The sequence below is a fragment of the Schistocerca serialis genome, chromosome 4 (assembly GCF_023864345.2).
Source record: "Schistocerca serialis cubense isolate TAMUIC-IGC-003099 chromosome 4, iqSchSeri2.2, whole genome shotgun sequence".
NCBI classification, from domain to species: domain Eukaryota; kingdom Metazoa; phylum Arthropoda; class Insecta; order Orthoptera; family Acrididae; genus Schistocerca; species Schistocerca serialis.
In genome coordinates, this window is record NC_064641.1 from 525,069,946 (window position 1) to 525,083,968 (window position 14,023).

At 42.2% G+C, this 14,023-nt stretch overlaps 1 protein-coding gene and 1 non-coding gene across 4 annotated transcripts in view; one reads left to right on the forward strand and one right to left on the reverse strand.

Moving 5' to 3' along the window:
* LOC126475246 (RING finger protein nhl-1) overlaps positions 1-14,023 on the reverse strand; it is a 288,062-nt gene that overhangs the window by 190,553 nt on the left and 83,486 nt on the right. The window lies entirely within an intron of this gene.
* Positions 2,998-3,072, forward strand: Trnas-cga (transfer RNA serine (anticodon CGA)). The gene has a single exon. It is a non-coding gene; the product is annotated as a tRNA-Ser (tRNA).

Consider the following 14,023-nt stretch of genomic DNA (forward strand, 5'->3'; position numbering starts at 1 on the left):
ACAGCCCAACAGAAATTAATAAATATGAAAGCAAATCTCACTTGATCGATTCCACTAACGAATGAAATGTGATTACCGTAACTTCAGGCTATCATGAGAACAATTGGCACATTCGTAAATAACGCAAGCTGGCATGTTTGGTCAAGACAGTCAAATCACCATAAGCTAATGTTTGGGCAACTGGCATGGCTAAAGTCGGCTGCAAGTTTGTGATGTCATGAAAACTCCTGTTACTATTCCACCAAGACTTAAATCTATGTTTACTTCTACATCAACACTCTGCAATTCACATCCAACAGTTTGACAGAGAACAGAACAGCTTTCAAACTATTTCTTGACCATGGCACTGTCGAACTGCTCGTGAAACATACGAACATCTAAATGTTTCCGCGAGAGCTCCGATTTCTCTTATTTTAATTCGATAGCAGTTACTTCCTTTGTACGTGGGAGTCAAGAAAATGTTTTTGTATTCTGAGACGAAAGATGGTGATTGTACTTTTGTTAAAGATTTCGCCGCAAAGGAAAACGCCATTGTTTTAATGATTGCCACCCCAATCGCTTTTAAGATCCGTGATACTTTCTGCCCTATTTCGGGATAATACAAAACGAGCTGCCCTTCTTTGAACGTTTACGATATCCTCCGTAAGAATACCACACCGCGCAGCAATACTCTAGCAGGGAACGGACAAGCGTAGTGTAGGCAAGCTCTCTAGTGGATTTGTTGCATCTTCCAGGTGTTCTGCCGATAAAGCGCTGTCTGTCGTTCGCCTTTCCCACGACGTGTATGTGATGGTTCCAATTCAAGTTTCCATAATTTTAACCCGGACATATTTAGTTGAGTCGACGACCTTTAAACTTGTATTATTTAGCGTGTAACCGAAATTTAACGGGTTTCAATTCCATATCACGTGGAGGACATCACACTTGTTATTGTTCAGTGTAAATGGCAACATTTCACCCCATACAGAAATTTTGTCTAAATCACTTTGTAATTCGTATTAATTTCCTTACTTGGGTAATGCCAGATGTCACTTCTGTTTCAGTCGATGACTTCCCATCTGTCACTACGAACTGTGACCGGTCTAGCAGAAAACCGGGAATCAGGCACACTAATGAGACGATTCTCATTAGGCACGGAAGCCTCGTGACTAAACCGCTATCTATGAAAGACCGAATTTAAAAATTTACAGTGCTGTCATTATCTACTGATGAAGAGGTACAATCTTATGCCAGATGTTTGACACAATAAGACAAGTATTACTTTTAGAAACTGTGTGTTAGTCTTGAGGCTGCGTTGTTCATATGAATAAGGTGTCAGTTGTGTTCCATAAGAACTATATTTGCTGAATCTGCGCTATGTGTCAATATGTCGTTTTCCATGAAGTATTTCATAATGTTCGAAAACAGTGTATGTTCCTAAATCTTACTGGAATCAAAAAAGTTTATGTTCCAAAATCTTACTCGAAACTGTTGTCGTGACGTAGATCTATAATTCAGCGGATTACTTTTACTTCCTTTCGTGTGTACTGGTGTCACTTGTGCATCTTTACAGTCCTAAGGTACGGATCTTGCGTCGAGTAAGCCTTTCTATACGAATGCCAAATATGGAGCTATTTCGTTAGCATACTCAGAAAGTATCGTAACTGGCATACAGTATGGACCAGAAGACTTCCCTTTCTTAAGTGACTTAAGCTGCATCTATAGACAGGAGGTATCTGCTTATAAGGCACTCATGCTGATAGCTGTTGATGATATGAATTCTGGAATATTTACTACATCATCTTTGATGAAGCACACAACAAAAGAAACAAAGTACAGATTTGGAAAGCGCCTTAACCTTCATGGAGATGAAATAAAAATTTGGGGTTTGCTAATAACATTGATATAATGTCAGTGGCGGTAAGGAACTTGGAATATTAGTTGAATGGAATGTGTAGTTTCGTGAAAAGAGGTTATAAGATGAATTTCAACGAATGTAAGACACGAGAAAGGAATGTAGTTGAATTAAATTGTAAATAAAATTTTTTAAATTTTTTTATTTTTTGCTACCCTGTGCAGTCTACCCGATGAAGAGTGAACGGAGAAAAATTTTTACTTCAAGATGTGACCCGGTAATCTGTTCTTGGAACTGGGGAAATATGCAACTTTTCTGGTGCTAGGGCGCAAATTATTCTCTAATCGCTTGCTTACATAACGGATTTACATAAGGATTGTGGCAAGGGGTATCTTGTGAATGTTGCTGTAGGAATACTATATGAAAGGATGGTTGATTCGGGCTGTGCTAATGAAGAGTTTGGTAGAGGTCTCAACGTTGTGATCACCCTTTAACACTATAACTAATCAGAATAGTTCTTAGTAGGGAGGGCAATGTTAGTATACAGCGGGGTGTTGGTATTTGTCTAAAAACGGGAATGTAGAATGAAGTACAAGCACAGGAAGTAGTAGTAGCTTTATTCGTCTGTAGATCTCTTTTTACAAGGATATAGGACATGTCAAAGTATTTACTAGTTTAGATCGATTTAAAATAAGCTAATTCGTACACACGTGCATTTACAGACTTCTAGTTAGAGACAGTCATTAAATTTACTGCTGGTATACAATATTTCTTTTACAAATAACTTATTAAATAATGTAATGCCACGCTGTTCACTCACGCCCCGTCCTCACAACTTTACTTCCGCCAGTATCTCGTCTCCTACCTTCCAAACTTTACAGAAGCTCTCCTGCGAACCTTGCAGAACTAGCAATCCTGAAAGAAAGGATATTGCAGAGACATGGCTTAGCCACAGCCTGGAAGATGTTTCCAGAACGAGATTTTCACTCTGCAGCGGAGTGTGGGCTGATATGAAACTTCCTAGCAGATTAAAACTGTGTGCCGGACCGAGACTCGAATTCGGGACCTTTTCTGAAAGGTTCGCAGGTGAGCTTCTGTAAAGTCTGGAGGGTAGGAGACGAGTTACTGGCGGAAGTAAAGCTGTGAGGATGGGGCGTGAGTCGTGCTTGGGTAGCTCAGTTGGTAGAGCACTTGCCCACGAAAGGCAAAGGTCCCGAGTTCGAGTCTCGGTCCGGCAAACAGTTTTAATCTGCCAGGAAATTTCATATCAGCGCACACGCCGCTGCAGAGTGAAGATCTTATTCTGTTGTTGGGATAATGGAGCGTAGAGAGCGATGGAGTAGGCCGGTCGGCTCCCTGGGTGCAAATGATACAACATTAGTGGAGCATGAATTTATTACAAAAAAAATTGCAGTCGTGTATTCTTCACTGTATCGGCGCTCAGCCTACCAGCAGTGCAGCACACAGTTTCGGAACATGCTGACGCTGTCTCAGTCCGCAGCTCGTGGTCGTGCGGTAGCGTTCTCGCTTCCCGCGCCCGGGTTCCCGGGTTCGATTCTCTGCGGGGTCAGGGATTTTCTCTGCCTCGTGATGACTGGGTGTTGTGTGATGTCCTTAGGTTAGTTAGGTTTAAGTAGTTCTGAGTTCTAGGGGACTGATGACCATAGCTGTTAAGTCCCATAGTGCTCAGAGCCATTTGAACCATTTGAACGCTGGTTCAACAATCTGCGGAGGTTGTCGCCCTGCAGTGTACGGCTCGCGTAATATTGGTGATGGGTGCACTGCAGGACTCGATGGCGTTGGCGCCTAGCGTAGCCCGATACAACAGGCGTTGCTGCCCAGTATGGTGACTGCGTATTACCAGAGCACTCATGTACTCATCGAAGGAGTGTGCTCAGGTAATCTCTTAGCAACTCTGCACTCTTTGGAGATGAACAACAGTATAGCCCTTCCACCGAGGAAGGCTGGAGTGTCTATGACAGCTTTCAGCTACTAACTGAGGACAGCAGCGGTTAGCATACTACCAGAATACTGTGACACACGGACAGTGTGGCAAACACGATCACTTCAACCTAGCAAGCTGCAGGTATGAAGTCTCCAAGTCTTCCCATCAGCGCCTGCAAGATCGGCAGCTCAAAACGACAGGACAGGTAGCAGCATCGGAGACGAAAGTCATCTTGGGAAAAGGTAGCAGCGCAGCAAAGGCTCGTCGTTGTAGCTGGTGTTCTGTAATGTAAAGACGCCAAGGCTCGGGAGCCTGAGTGTTTGTTACTGCTTGTCTATGACAATGACGTTATGCCTGACTAACGATGACTGGATGTGGCCTACATTTCTGGCTGAAAATTGGTCTTCAGCACCTCTCTGTTTTGCAAGAAAGGATTTCAGGGCTTCACCTTGTTGCCTTTCCGCTATATCAGCAGGCTGATAGGTGTCCTTGTGAAACTTTAACTCTTTCTTACGAAATCAAGCTGTGCTGTTAGACTGATGTGATGTCTTCTCGTTGCTGAAGTCATGTTGCTGAGTTTATGATTCCGGCCTGCTCGTGCAGTTTTTTTTTCATATCTTCGTATCTTGAATTACCATTACTCGTGATTTCTTGTGTTTTGGCTGAGGCCAACGACCTTCAAAGACATTCTTTCATCTCTGATGTGGACTTAAGTGTGGTCGCCTGCTATTGTTTTCTAGGCGGTATTCAGTTTTGGCCACGTGAGTCACACTGGAGAGGGGACAAATTTATGCTGCATAGTGTCGTTGGAGACATAATCACATAGCAAAACGCCCAATTTCCTCCGGGGCACAGGCATTATGACATTTGAACATGGTCGTAGCTTCAATATTTAAATGAAATCTTTGAGTTTGACTAATCGCATCATGTTGTAAAATGGGCCAAAGTTTGAGTAACCATTACTACTAGCCCTCGTCAGGATGGTGGTTTGATTTAAGTCCATATTACGACAAAACCTAGCCACAATCCTCGAAGGATTTTACCGATAGAGGTTACAGCTGCAGAAGATTATTCAATCATCTGAATAATGTGTTGCGTTATTCGGCGTTTGGCATTATCATACATTAAGTGGCCGTCCTGATTTTAAGCTCTTCAGGATGCATGAACACCTTGCTAGAGAGACGTGACTGGCAATGTAATTGAATCGTATCGACAGGATTCTTATCAGTAAGTGGGTACGGAGAACAGTTCAGATTTACACTCCTGGAAATTGAAATAAGAACACCGTGAATTCATTGTCCCAGGAAGGGGAAACTTTATTGACACATTCCTGTTGTCAGATACATCACATGATCACACTGACAGAACCACAGGCACATAGACACAGGCAATAGAGCATGCACAATGTCGGCACTAGTACAGTGTATATCCACCTTTCGCAGCAATGCAGGCTGCTATTCTCCCATGGAGACGATCGTAGAGATGCTGGATGTAGTCCTGTGGAATGGCTTGCCATGCTATTTCCACCTGGCGCCTCAGTTGGACCAGCGTTCGTGCTGGACGTGCAGACCGCGTGAGACGACGCTTCATCCAGTCCCAAACATGCTCAATGGGGGACAGATCCGGAGATCTTGCTGACCAGGGTAGTTGACTTACACCTTCTAGAGCACGTTGGGTGGCACGGGATACATGCGGACGTGCATTGTCCTGTTGGAACAGCAAGTTCCCTTGCCGGTCTAGGAATGGTAGAACGATGGTTTCGATGACGGTTTGGACGTACTGTGCACTATTCAGTGTCCCCTCGACGATCACCAGTGGTGTACGGCCAGTGTAGGAGATCGCTCCCCACACCATGATGCCGGGTGTTGGCCCTGTGTGCCTCGGTCGTATGCAGTCCTGATTGTGGCGCTCACCTGCACGGCGCCAAACACGCATACGACCATCATTGGCACCAAGGCAGAAGCGACTCTCATCACTGAAGACGACACGTCTCCATTCGTCCCTCCATTCACGCCTGTCGCGACACCACTGGAGGCGGGCTGCACGATGTTGGGGCGTGAGCGGAAGACGGCCTAACGGTGTGCGGGACCGTAGCCCAGCTTCATGGAGACGGTTGCGAATGGTCCTCGCCGATACCCCAGGACCAACAGTGTCCCTAATTTGCTGGGAAGTGGCGGTGCGGTCCCCTACGGCACTGCGTAGGATCCTACGGTCTTGGCGTGCATCCGTGCGTCGCTGCGGTCCGGTCTCAGGTCGACGGGCACGTGCACCTTCCACCGACCACTGGCGCCAACATCTATGTACTGTGGAGACCTCACGCCCCACGTGTTGAGCAATTCGACGGTACGTCCACCTGGCCTCCCGCATGCCCACTATACGCCCTCGCTCAAAGTCCGTCAACTGCACATACGGTTCACGTCCACGCTGTCGCGGCATGCTACCAGTGTTAAAGACTGCGATGGAGCTCCGTATGCCACGGCAAACTGGCTGACACTGACGGCGGCGGTGCACAAATGCTGCGCAGTTAGCGCCATTCGACGGCCAACACCGCGGTTCCTGGTGTGTCCGCTGTGCCGTGCGTGTGATCATTGCTTGTACAGCCCTCTCGCAGTGTCCGGAGCAAGTATGGTGGGTCTGACGCACCGGTGTCAATGTGTTCTTTTTTCCATTTCCAGGAGTGTAGTTTGGCCGTCTGGGTTCAGTACGTAGGACCAAAACTGAAGTGAACCTAAACAATTGTTTTGATCACCGATTTGCGCGGGAAACCCACAATTGCAAAGCGCCCGTGCTTAGATTTACAGATTCTCTGTCATCTTGAAACCAACCGAAAGTTTATTGTCAGAACGTTTCATATATACGTTACAGTTGCTGTTATCAGAATAAGATAATAATCGAATATATTTGGCAAAGGCAGCTAAAAGGTGAACGTTATTTAACCGGAATCTAAATTTTCCACACACAATAATAATCTTTATACGTGTCCACAATTATGATGTGAACCATAGCAATCTGGCTATTTTGTATCGATTTTATTATTATAGTGTAACAACACTGTAGACCCGGTTCAGGAAAAGGATGCTGAATTTCAGTCGTTATTTTTGGAACCACATTCTTCGAACAGCAGTTATTGCCCATACATAAATAATATTTATCAGTCTATAGATTCATGAAATGATGTTTTAGACAATATCTTTTACTTCCGTTATACTTACCATATACACTCATCCATTTTCTATTTTTTTGAAAAGCATTTGGTTTAAGAAAAAGCTTAGGCTGCAAAGAATATGAGGTACATTTTGGAATTCCGCAATTCTACTGATTACGCTTTTTAATACCCCCGTTATTCGAAGTTGTTTGGTAAAAACTAATGGCGATATGCTCATATCATCTAAGGTTAAATGTGTGACTCATAGACTGCGGATATTTGTGGTGTGAGCATACTGCCAAGTGGCCAACATCAAACATAAATTGTCATTCCACACTGGTGTGACACTGTTGTTTACATTTTATGCTAAAGTAAGACTTAAAACTCATTGTTGAAAGAAGCACTCTGCTTTCACTTATGTTGCTGAATTGTTGCTGCTACAGATGCAATTTTAAATTCATTAAATGAGAAAAAGTTTTTTCTCATAGGTGTGTACCACAGAGGTCTAATTATGGTTATCATACTAGAAAGAGGCGCGTTGTATGTGTTGATTAATATCGAGATTCAGTGGAACGAAGGGGTAAAATCGTAGAATTAATTTGTGTGACTGAATGGTCAACTATTTACTAGAAAGATGACAGATAAATTCGGTAGTGTGCTGCCAGAAATCCATTGAACGTACATTTCGAACAATTTTCACTCGCAGATAAAATTTACGTATGCCAGTCTGAGTCATTACCATCGTATTACACACCAGTTCGAACCACTGTGCTTATTTTAAAGTATTCGCAATAGGAAACAATAGATCTAGTAATTATGATTTTGTGAATGAATACGTGAGATTAATATTTCAGTTTCCATAATAAATATTAAAATTAAAAAGGGAAAATTTCGTCACTAAAAATATTTCAAAGTATTAAAACTGCTGATTTGCCACACGTCGTAACTTCAAATTCGATATTTTTCGTGATACTTTTACTTTGTAGTGTTGGGAAACTAGTTGGCAATGCCAACGTACCATAATTCATAAAAAAGACAGACACAGCAGTACGATTAAGTGCAGTACCAAACCTAAAAACAGCGATGGCGGTCCCTTCTTTATCCATAACGAAAAAATAGCGATGTCTGAGCTCTGACACTTCTCGCAAACAAGTTAAATGCCTGCATTTATCTCTCGAAAGCTTTAAGCCAAAACTCGTTTCAGATATGGAATGCAATTATGAAGATGGCTGTAAAACGAATGTGCAAAATGCATATTAGTTTTGTGCGCCATACCATAGGAACGTAGATGCTGGAGTCGATGTATGCTGTTGAAATTCCGTTCTGCGCATGTGAGTGCTCATTGCATATATATTTCCACTCTATAGTATAACTGAAAGACTATTACTACGAAATATGTGTGAGGAACAAACGGAAAGCAACTTCATTGCGACTGTTTTACTCCTTGCCAATTTCTTAGTTCTGATAGATACTCTTTTTTCCAGTACATTAGAATACTGAAATCCCTAGTTTTAGTTCGATAATCATTACTAATTTAAATGCCTAGTTTGGTATCACTTTAAAGGGCTGTATTTCATTATACAATGTTGTTTCAAATATTATTGGATGTTATTTCTCAAAACTAGACGAAACGAAGGAACAATCTAAGAAGAACTCCTTGATACCATTAGCGCTTTTAAAGGTATTTTACCTACACTGCAGATCAGTAGCAGAACATGAGAGGGATAGGAAATCGTTATTAGCCAAGGCCACCCTTGCGATAGTTTGTCGGGAGGCGGGAAGGTGTCTAGATCTGGGGGTATGGTGTATTTTTAATAATTTGTAAGCTGAATGATGGTCTGTAGTTAGCCATAGAAGATTTTTAGAGCCGACCATGTTAAAAATCTGTGTAACACTGCCTTTTCTTGAAAGAAAAATTCCTGAACACTTTATACATATGTTTCCCTTTCCCTGAGAGCAGGGAGAGGGGTGGGGGGGGGGGGGGGCTTGACCGTAGATGTGCGAGTCCTTCTATTTAGCATGGTTAGTAGCCTTCATCAGTTCTGAGACGCAGAACGAAAGCGTTCAGTCGATTTTAATTTTTCTGCTTAACTGTGTTAATAAATAAAACAAAGCACTAATATTAATTTGGGCACATTTGTCGTCCTAAGACAGAAGATGAGAACAGATACCTGATTATTAGCGAAAACGTAAAAAATGTACGTCGTGTTAGTTCCAAACCAGTAAAGTCACTTTGATGTGTGCTTTGGGACGATGTGTTACTTTTTCAGACTGGGAACTGAACCACTTGTATGAGGTGCACGAATGGAGAGTGTTACACTCAACTAATAGAAAATTATATCTTTAGATATGTTGTCCATTCATCAATTAGAGTTCAATAATTAACGCATTGTATTTAAAATGCATGCGTACTAGGAAACAGACTTTGATGCCATCTGTAAGGAACTCAGGGAACCAGCGCGAGGCAGTCCTGCCATCTAGTGGGGAACTGCCGAACAGAGTCGCCCAGCTGCTTCAGATTCCTTGCTTTCTTTGTGCCAAGTTAACCAGCACTCTCCCTCTCCCTCCTCTCCATCACCCTTCCCCCTCCCCCTCGCACTCCCTCTCTGTCTCACACACACGCAAACACATACACATTAAAGATGGGCACAAATTCGAAGTGAAAGAAAGACAGTCGACTGAAACTTTTTCAACTCTGTCACGTGATGTATGACGTTAAATACAGGGCACGTTAGACATTGTCCGAGTAGAGGAGCTACGTATTCCGCCTATGCGTATTAATTTTTGCAATCATTTAGCGATACATTTAAAAAGTGATGAGTTCATGGACGTCTATAGGAATTTTGAGTGACCACGAATGCTTACTGTTAGAATAAAAATCATTCGCCACAAAAACTGAGTTATTTATCTTTCCAGGCTCAACTCAGCCGTTATTGCTATTGTCATTCAGTAGTTGCGTGTTGTTTCTGCTCCTGCGAGTGCTTAACTTGTTAGCTGTGTGGCTTACAGACTGATCTTGGAGCTAATTTCTTGGAATCTATAATCGTGTGGTGCGAAAAAAATTTAGCAGCATTTCCTCATGAATGATGTCAAATTGTGGCAGAGATGATCAACAATAATAATGTTTGTTTATGCCGTTTATCAGGGAAATAACTAGGCTGGTGCAAACTGGGCATTTCTCCGGATCCGACGAGGTTGACGGTTCCCTGTCGCCCGAGAGAAATAAACGAAAAGACACAACCACGGAAAAATTAAATAATAAAACTAGTAAAATCGATCAGTGAAGAGAAGGCTTTCCCTATATTATAATAATCAGTGTTGGTTTCGAAAATAATTGTGACATAAAGAAATGCGAATCACTTAGTCAACGCTATCTAGAAGACTAATGCGTCTGTGGATTCGTACAGGAAAGCAAACGCAACACATGGAGTTAAACAACACAGAAATGTTATGAGTTATTGAATTTAAAATGGTTTAAATTTATCAATACATTCAACGCAGACGCTCTGTGTGTGCAGTCTTGAAAGTTAACATTGGTAATGAGTGGAGACTAATAAATATCAGCCGAAATCATACACATTCTTCCGGCTTTTATCGAAACGTATCCTTCCAGCTAATGATTCGATAGTCGTCTTACAGTGAACTGTTAGTTCTTACTGTCAAACCAGTGGATATATAATGGCGCAAGAACCCATGTGCAAAGGATACTTACTTATCACCGAAATGAAACAGACCATTAAACAACGATGAATCTTAAGTTAGACCTATTGAGGTTAGCATAGTTTGCTCGCCAAAGTTCTCAGCGAGAGGATCAACATATTAGCAGCTCTTCTTACATCGACATCTACCGATTCAGTACGAGGGAGGCGAGAAGCCAAGGAAATGTGAAAGCACTGTTCTGGATTTGAGAATACGAACTGTACTGAGACAAAGACTATGAAGCTGATACACCTTATTTAATGGCATGCAAGCATAAACAGTAGTTTCAAATTGCAGTCTATTCTGTTTATTTATAATGCTTAGAAACTCTGATAAAATGTAATTTTTCGGTAATTTCCAATAACTGTTCAGCTTCGTGACTGGGACGTAACAGACTTCTCGGCAGAAACTGTAGTAGTCGTAGACAGCGTTCGTGGACAAATGTGTTTCAGAAGCTGTCTCTTGTAGCGTGTAGTCTCTTATCCAACAACAAACTAAAATGATATCTTCTCAATGGATAACTTGGAACTGTCATGTGTTCTGCCTTACAGGTTTTCTCTTGTGACACAGGGCACTGTACAACTGCAAAGGAATACCAGCATCCGCACCTTTTTTGCGAAGTTTCATAGAGTTGAGTTCATGACATTCTGCACTGTTCCTGCTATCCTCATTTTGAAGCAATCCGAAGTCCTCACTTCAGTCCAAGAATTAGATTTCGCCATGCGAGACTATCGGCGCTCGAAACTGTAATGTTTCACACAGTGCTATTCACAACCCAAAGCGATAAACTGTGTACCCCTGGAAACGCACTAAACAGGCACCATAATTCGTGGCAGCAGAGTCGTGTGGTACACATCGAGTCCGACGTTCGATACACATCGTTAGAGGCAGTCGTTCTAGGGAATTACCATTTTTTCTTACGATACGTGCTTGTAAAATGTGTTTCAACACAGCAAGTGGATACACTCGACTTGTCAGACAACATCTTTATGAGCGAATCTTTAGAACGGAAACTTCATAAAAGAATGTATAGTATATAATATTCCGATTTACCTGTAATTAAAAGATTTGTAAAATTATGATTCTGCAATACGAACTGCTTGAGACAAACCGTGATAAACAGTCTCGAGGACTGGTTTTTAAAGTCAAGTAACTGAATATAACAGCAGTGTCTAAGATCTCCTTCATCATTAATTGTCTGTATCTGTGAGAACATAAGTTGTGCGTCCACAGAGAGATGCGATCGGTTTAGCGCCTCTGTTTTGCATGCGACGAACTGGCATAACTAAGGTTTGTTGATGGCTTACCTTATGCCTTTTGCGGTTGTTCGGCACTATTACTGCAATTCATGGGTTGCTGAAGATTTTTCTGAGTTGGGACGGAAACTTTCATGTTACGCTCCGTATCGTCTCAGACTGATGCTAAGTAACGGCGTGGGCGGCTGTAGAGACCCGTGCATTGTTGAGAATTGCATCACGTCGCGTTATAAGAGAATACGCGAAAAATAATTACCACATAATTAAAGGACCTACCCATTGATGTTAGTAGACAAATAAATATGCTGGGACAACTGAGGATAAGGTACTTCTGTAAAGAAAAAAAGGGAAAAAAATGAGGGAAAGTTAAACCAAGAAAGAAAATTGGGAAAATTATTAACATCGATCAGCCAAGAGAAGTCATTCGCTAAGTTAAAATAGTGAATTGGCTTGGGAATCATACTGACATAAATATATGCGAATCATTTACCTCCTTTGCTCCATAAAAGCTTGATCTGCATTAGAACCCGAACATCAGATAATTGAATACATAGAACGAAAGGTACTAGGTGTGAGGAAGTGTTTCGGCGAAGGCTATGATGAAGCATCCGCCATGAGTGGCACGCTAAAAAGAATCGAATCACAATTTAAATTTTGTCATTAAGGTCTCAGTAGTAAAAAGAGTTTCAGCAAGTAACAGTCCTGTATTTCAAAACAGTTGAGAACATCTACAAATTTTTTGGTCACAGCTTGCTACGGTGGTAGAATCTGAAAGCTTGTTCCCTGAGAACTTCTAACATAACGCTACAGGCACCAAACCCAATGCGCTGGGCCGGGAAATAAGACGTTCTTAAGACTCCGACAAACATAATTCGTAAGTGTAAGAAACGTAACGCAGTGTAACAATAGATCTTAAAAGATTATATTATCTTTTTCAGATTTAGAATAAATCTCTAGAGAAAATTAACACACCGCCTAATGCCTTGCAGCCTCAGAGCATGGGCGCTGCAGTTCCATATGACTTTTTAGCAATAGCTCTGGCAAGAAGATAGTTGCATGATTAGGATTTAACGTCCAGTAGAGGCCGAGGTCACTGGAGCACAGTCTGGGGTAGGGGAGGATCGGTAATGAGTTCGGCCGTATCCTTTTCAGAGGAACCATTGCGATATGTGCCTTACGCAGTTTGGAAGGAAATAACGGAAAACCTTAATGTGGATGGGCGGTCGGGGATTTGAATCGCCGTCGTCCTGAATACAAATCCATTGTCTCACCACTGCAACACACCATTCCTTTGCTCTCAGATATAGCGAGCATCAAAGCATTGTGCGACAAACTACTTGGCAAAACGTTCACACCTCTGAATGATGAGTCATTGATCGTAAATTGCCTGACAAACGGATTAAAGCGGTAGAGAAGCACTTTGACTAATTTCGAAAGTACGGGAGATTAGCCGAGCCCTTAACTGGACTTAAAGTCCATCTTCATCCAGTGATTGATTGTAAAAACTGAGCGGTATTTTTCCTTGATAAACATGATTAAAAGAACACTTTGTACAATGTGTCAGGCATGGTTATTCAGTTCGGCAGTACTGTGAAGAGGGGAAGGCTGGTGCTGATGGTTACATGCTTTATTGCTGATGAAAGAGGGTAACACGAATGATAAAAAAAATCATAACTGTAAGAACTCGAATCGAGACGCGGTACATATCTTTCTAGAACGTGCTTGGATATCTCAAAGTGCCATATTTCAGCGGAGAAACCACGAATGTTCTTCAGGCTTCTAGGTAAAGTCCCGTAGAGATGGTGTAGATGAAATTAGGACTGCATAATGTCGGAACAGGAGTCATTCTTCACATACTCATTGGCGAATGGAACAGCTCCAATAAGAAGAGTCCTCTGCCATGCAGAGTCAAGTTGGATATAGAGGTTTATGAATTAATGTAAAAAATGAAAGAACACGAAATACTGATTTTTGTAAAATAACTGACTATTTTCATCGGCCGGAGTGGCCGAGCGGTTCTAGGCATTACAGTCTGGAACCGCGCGACTGCTTCGGTCGCAGGTTCGAATCGTGCCTCGGGCATGGATGTGTGTGAGGTTAGTTAGGTTTAAGCAGTTCTAAGTACTAGGGGACTGATGACCTCA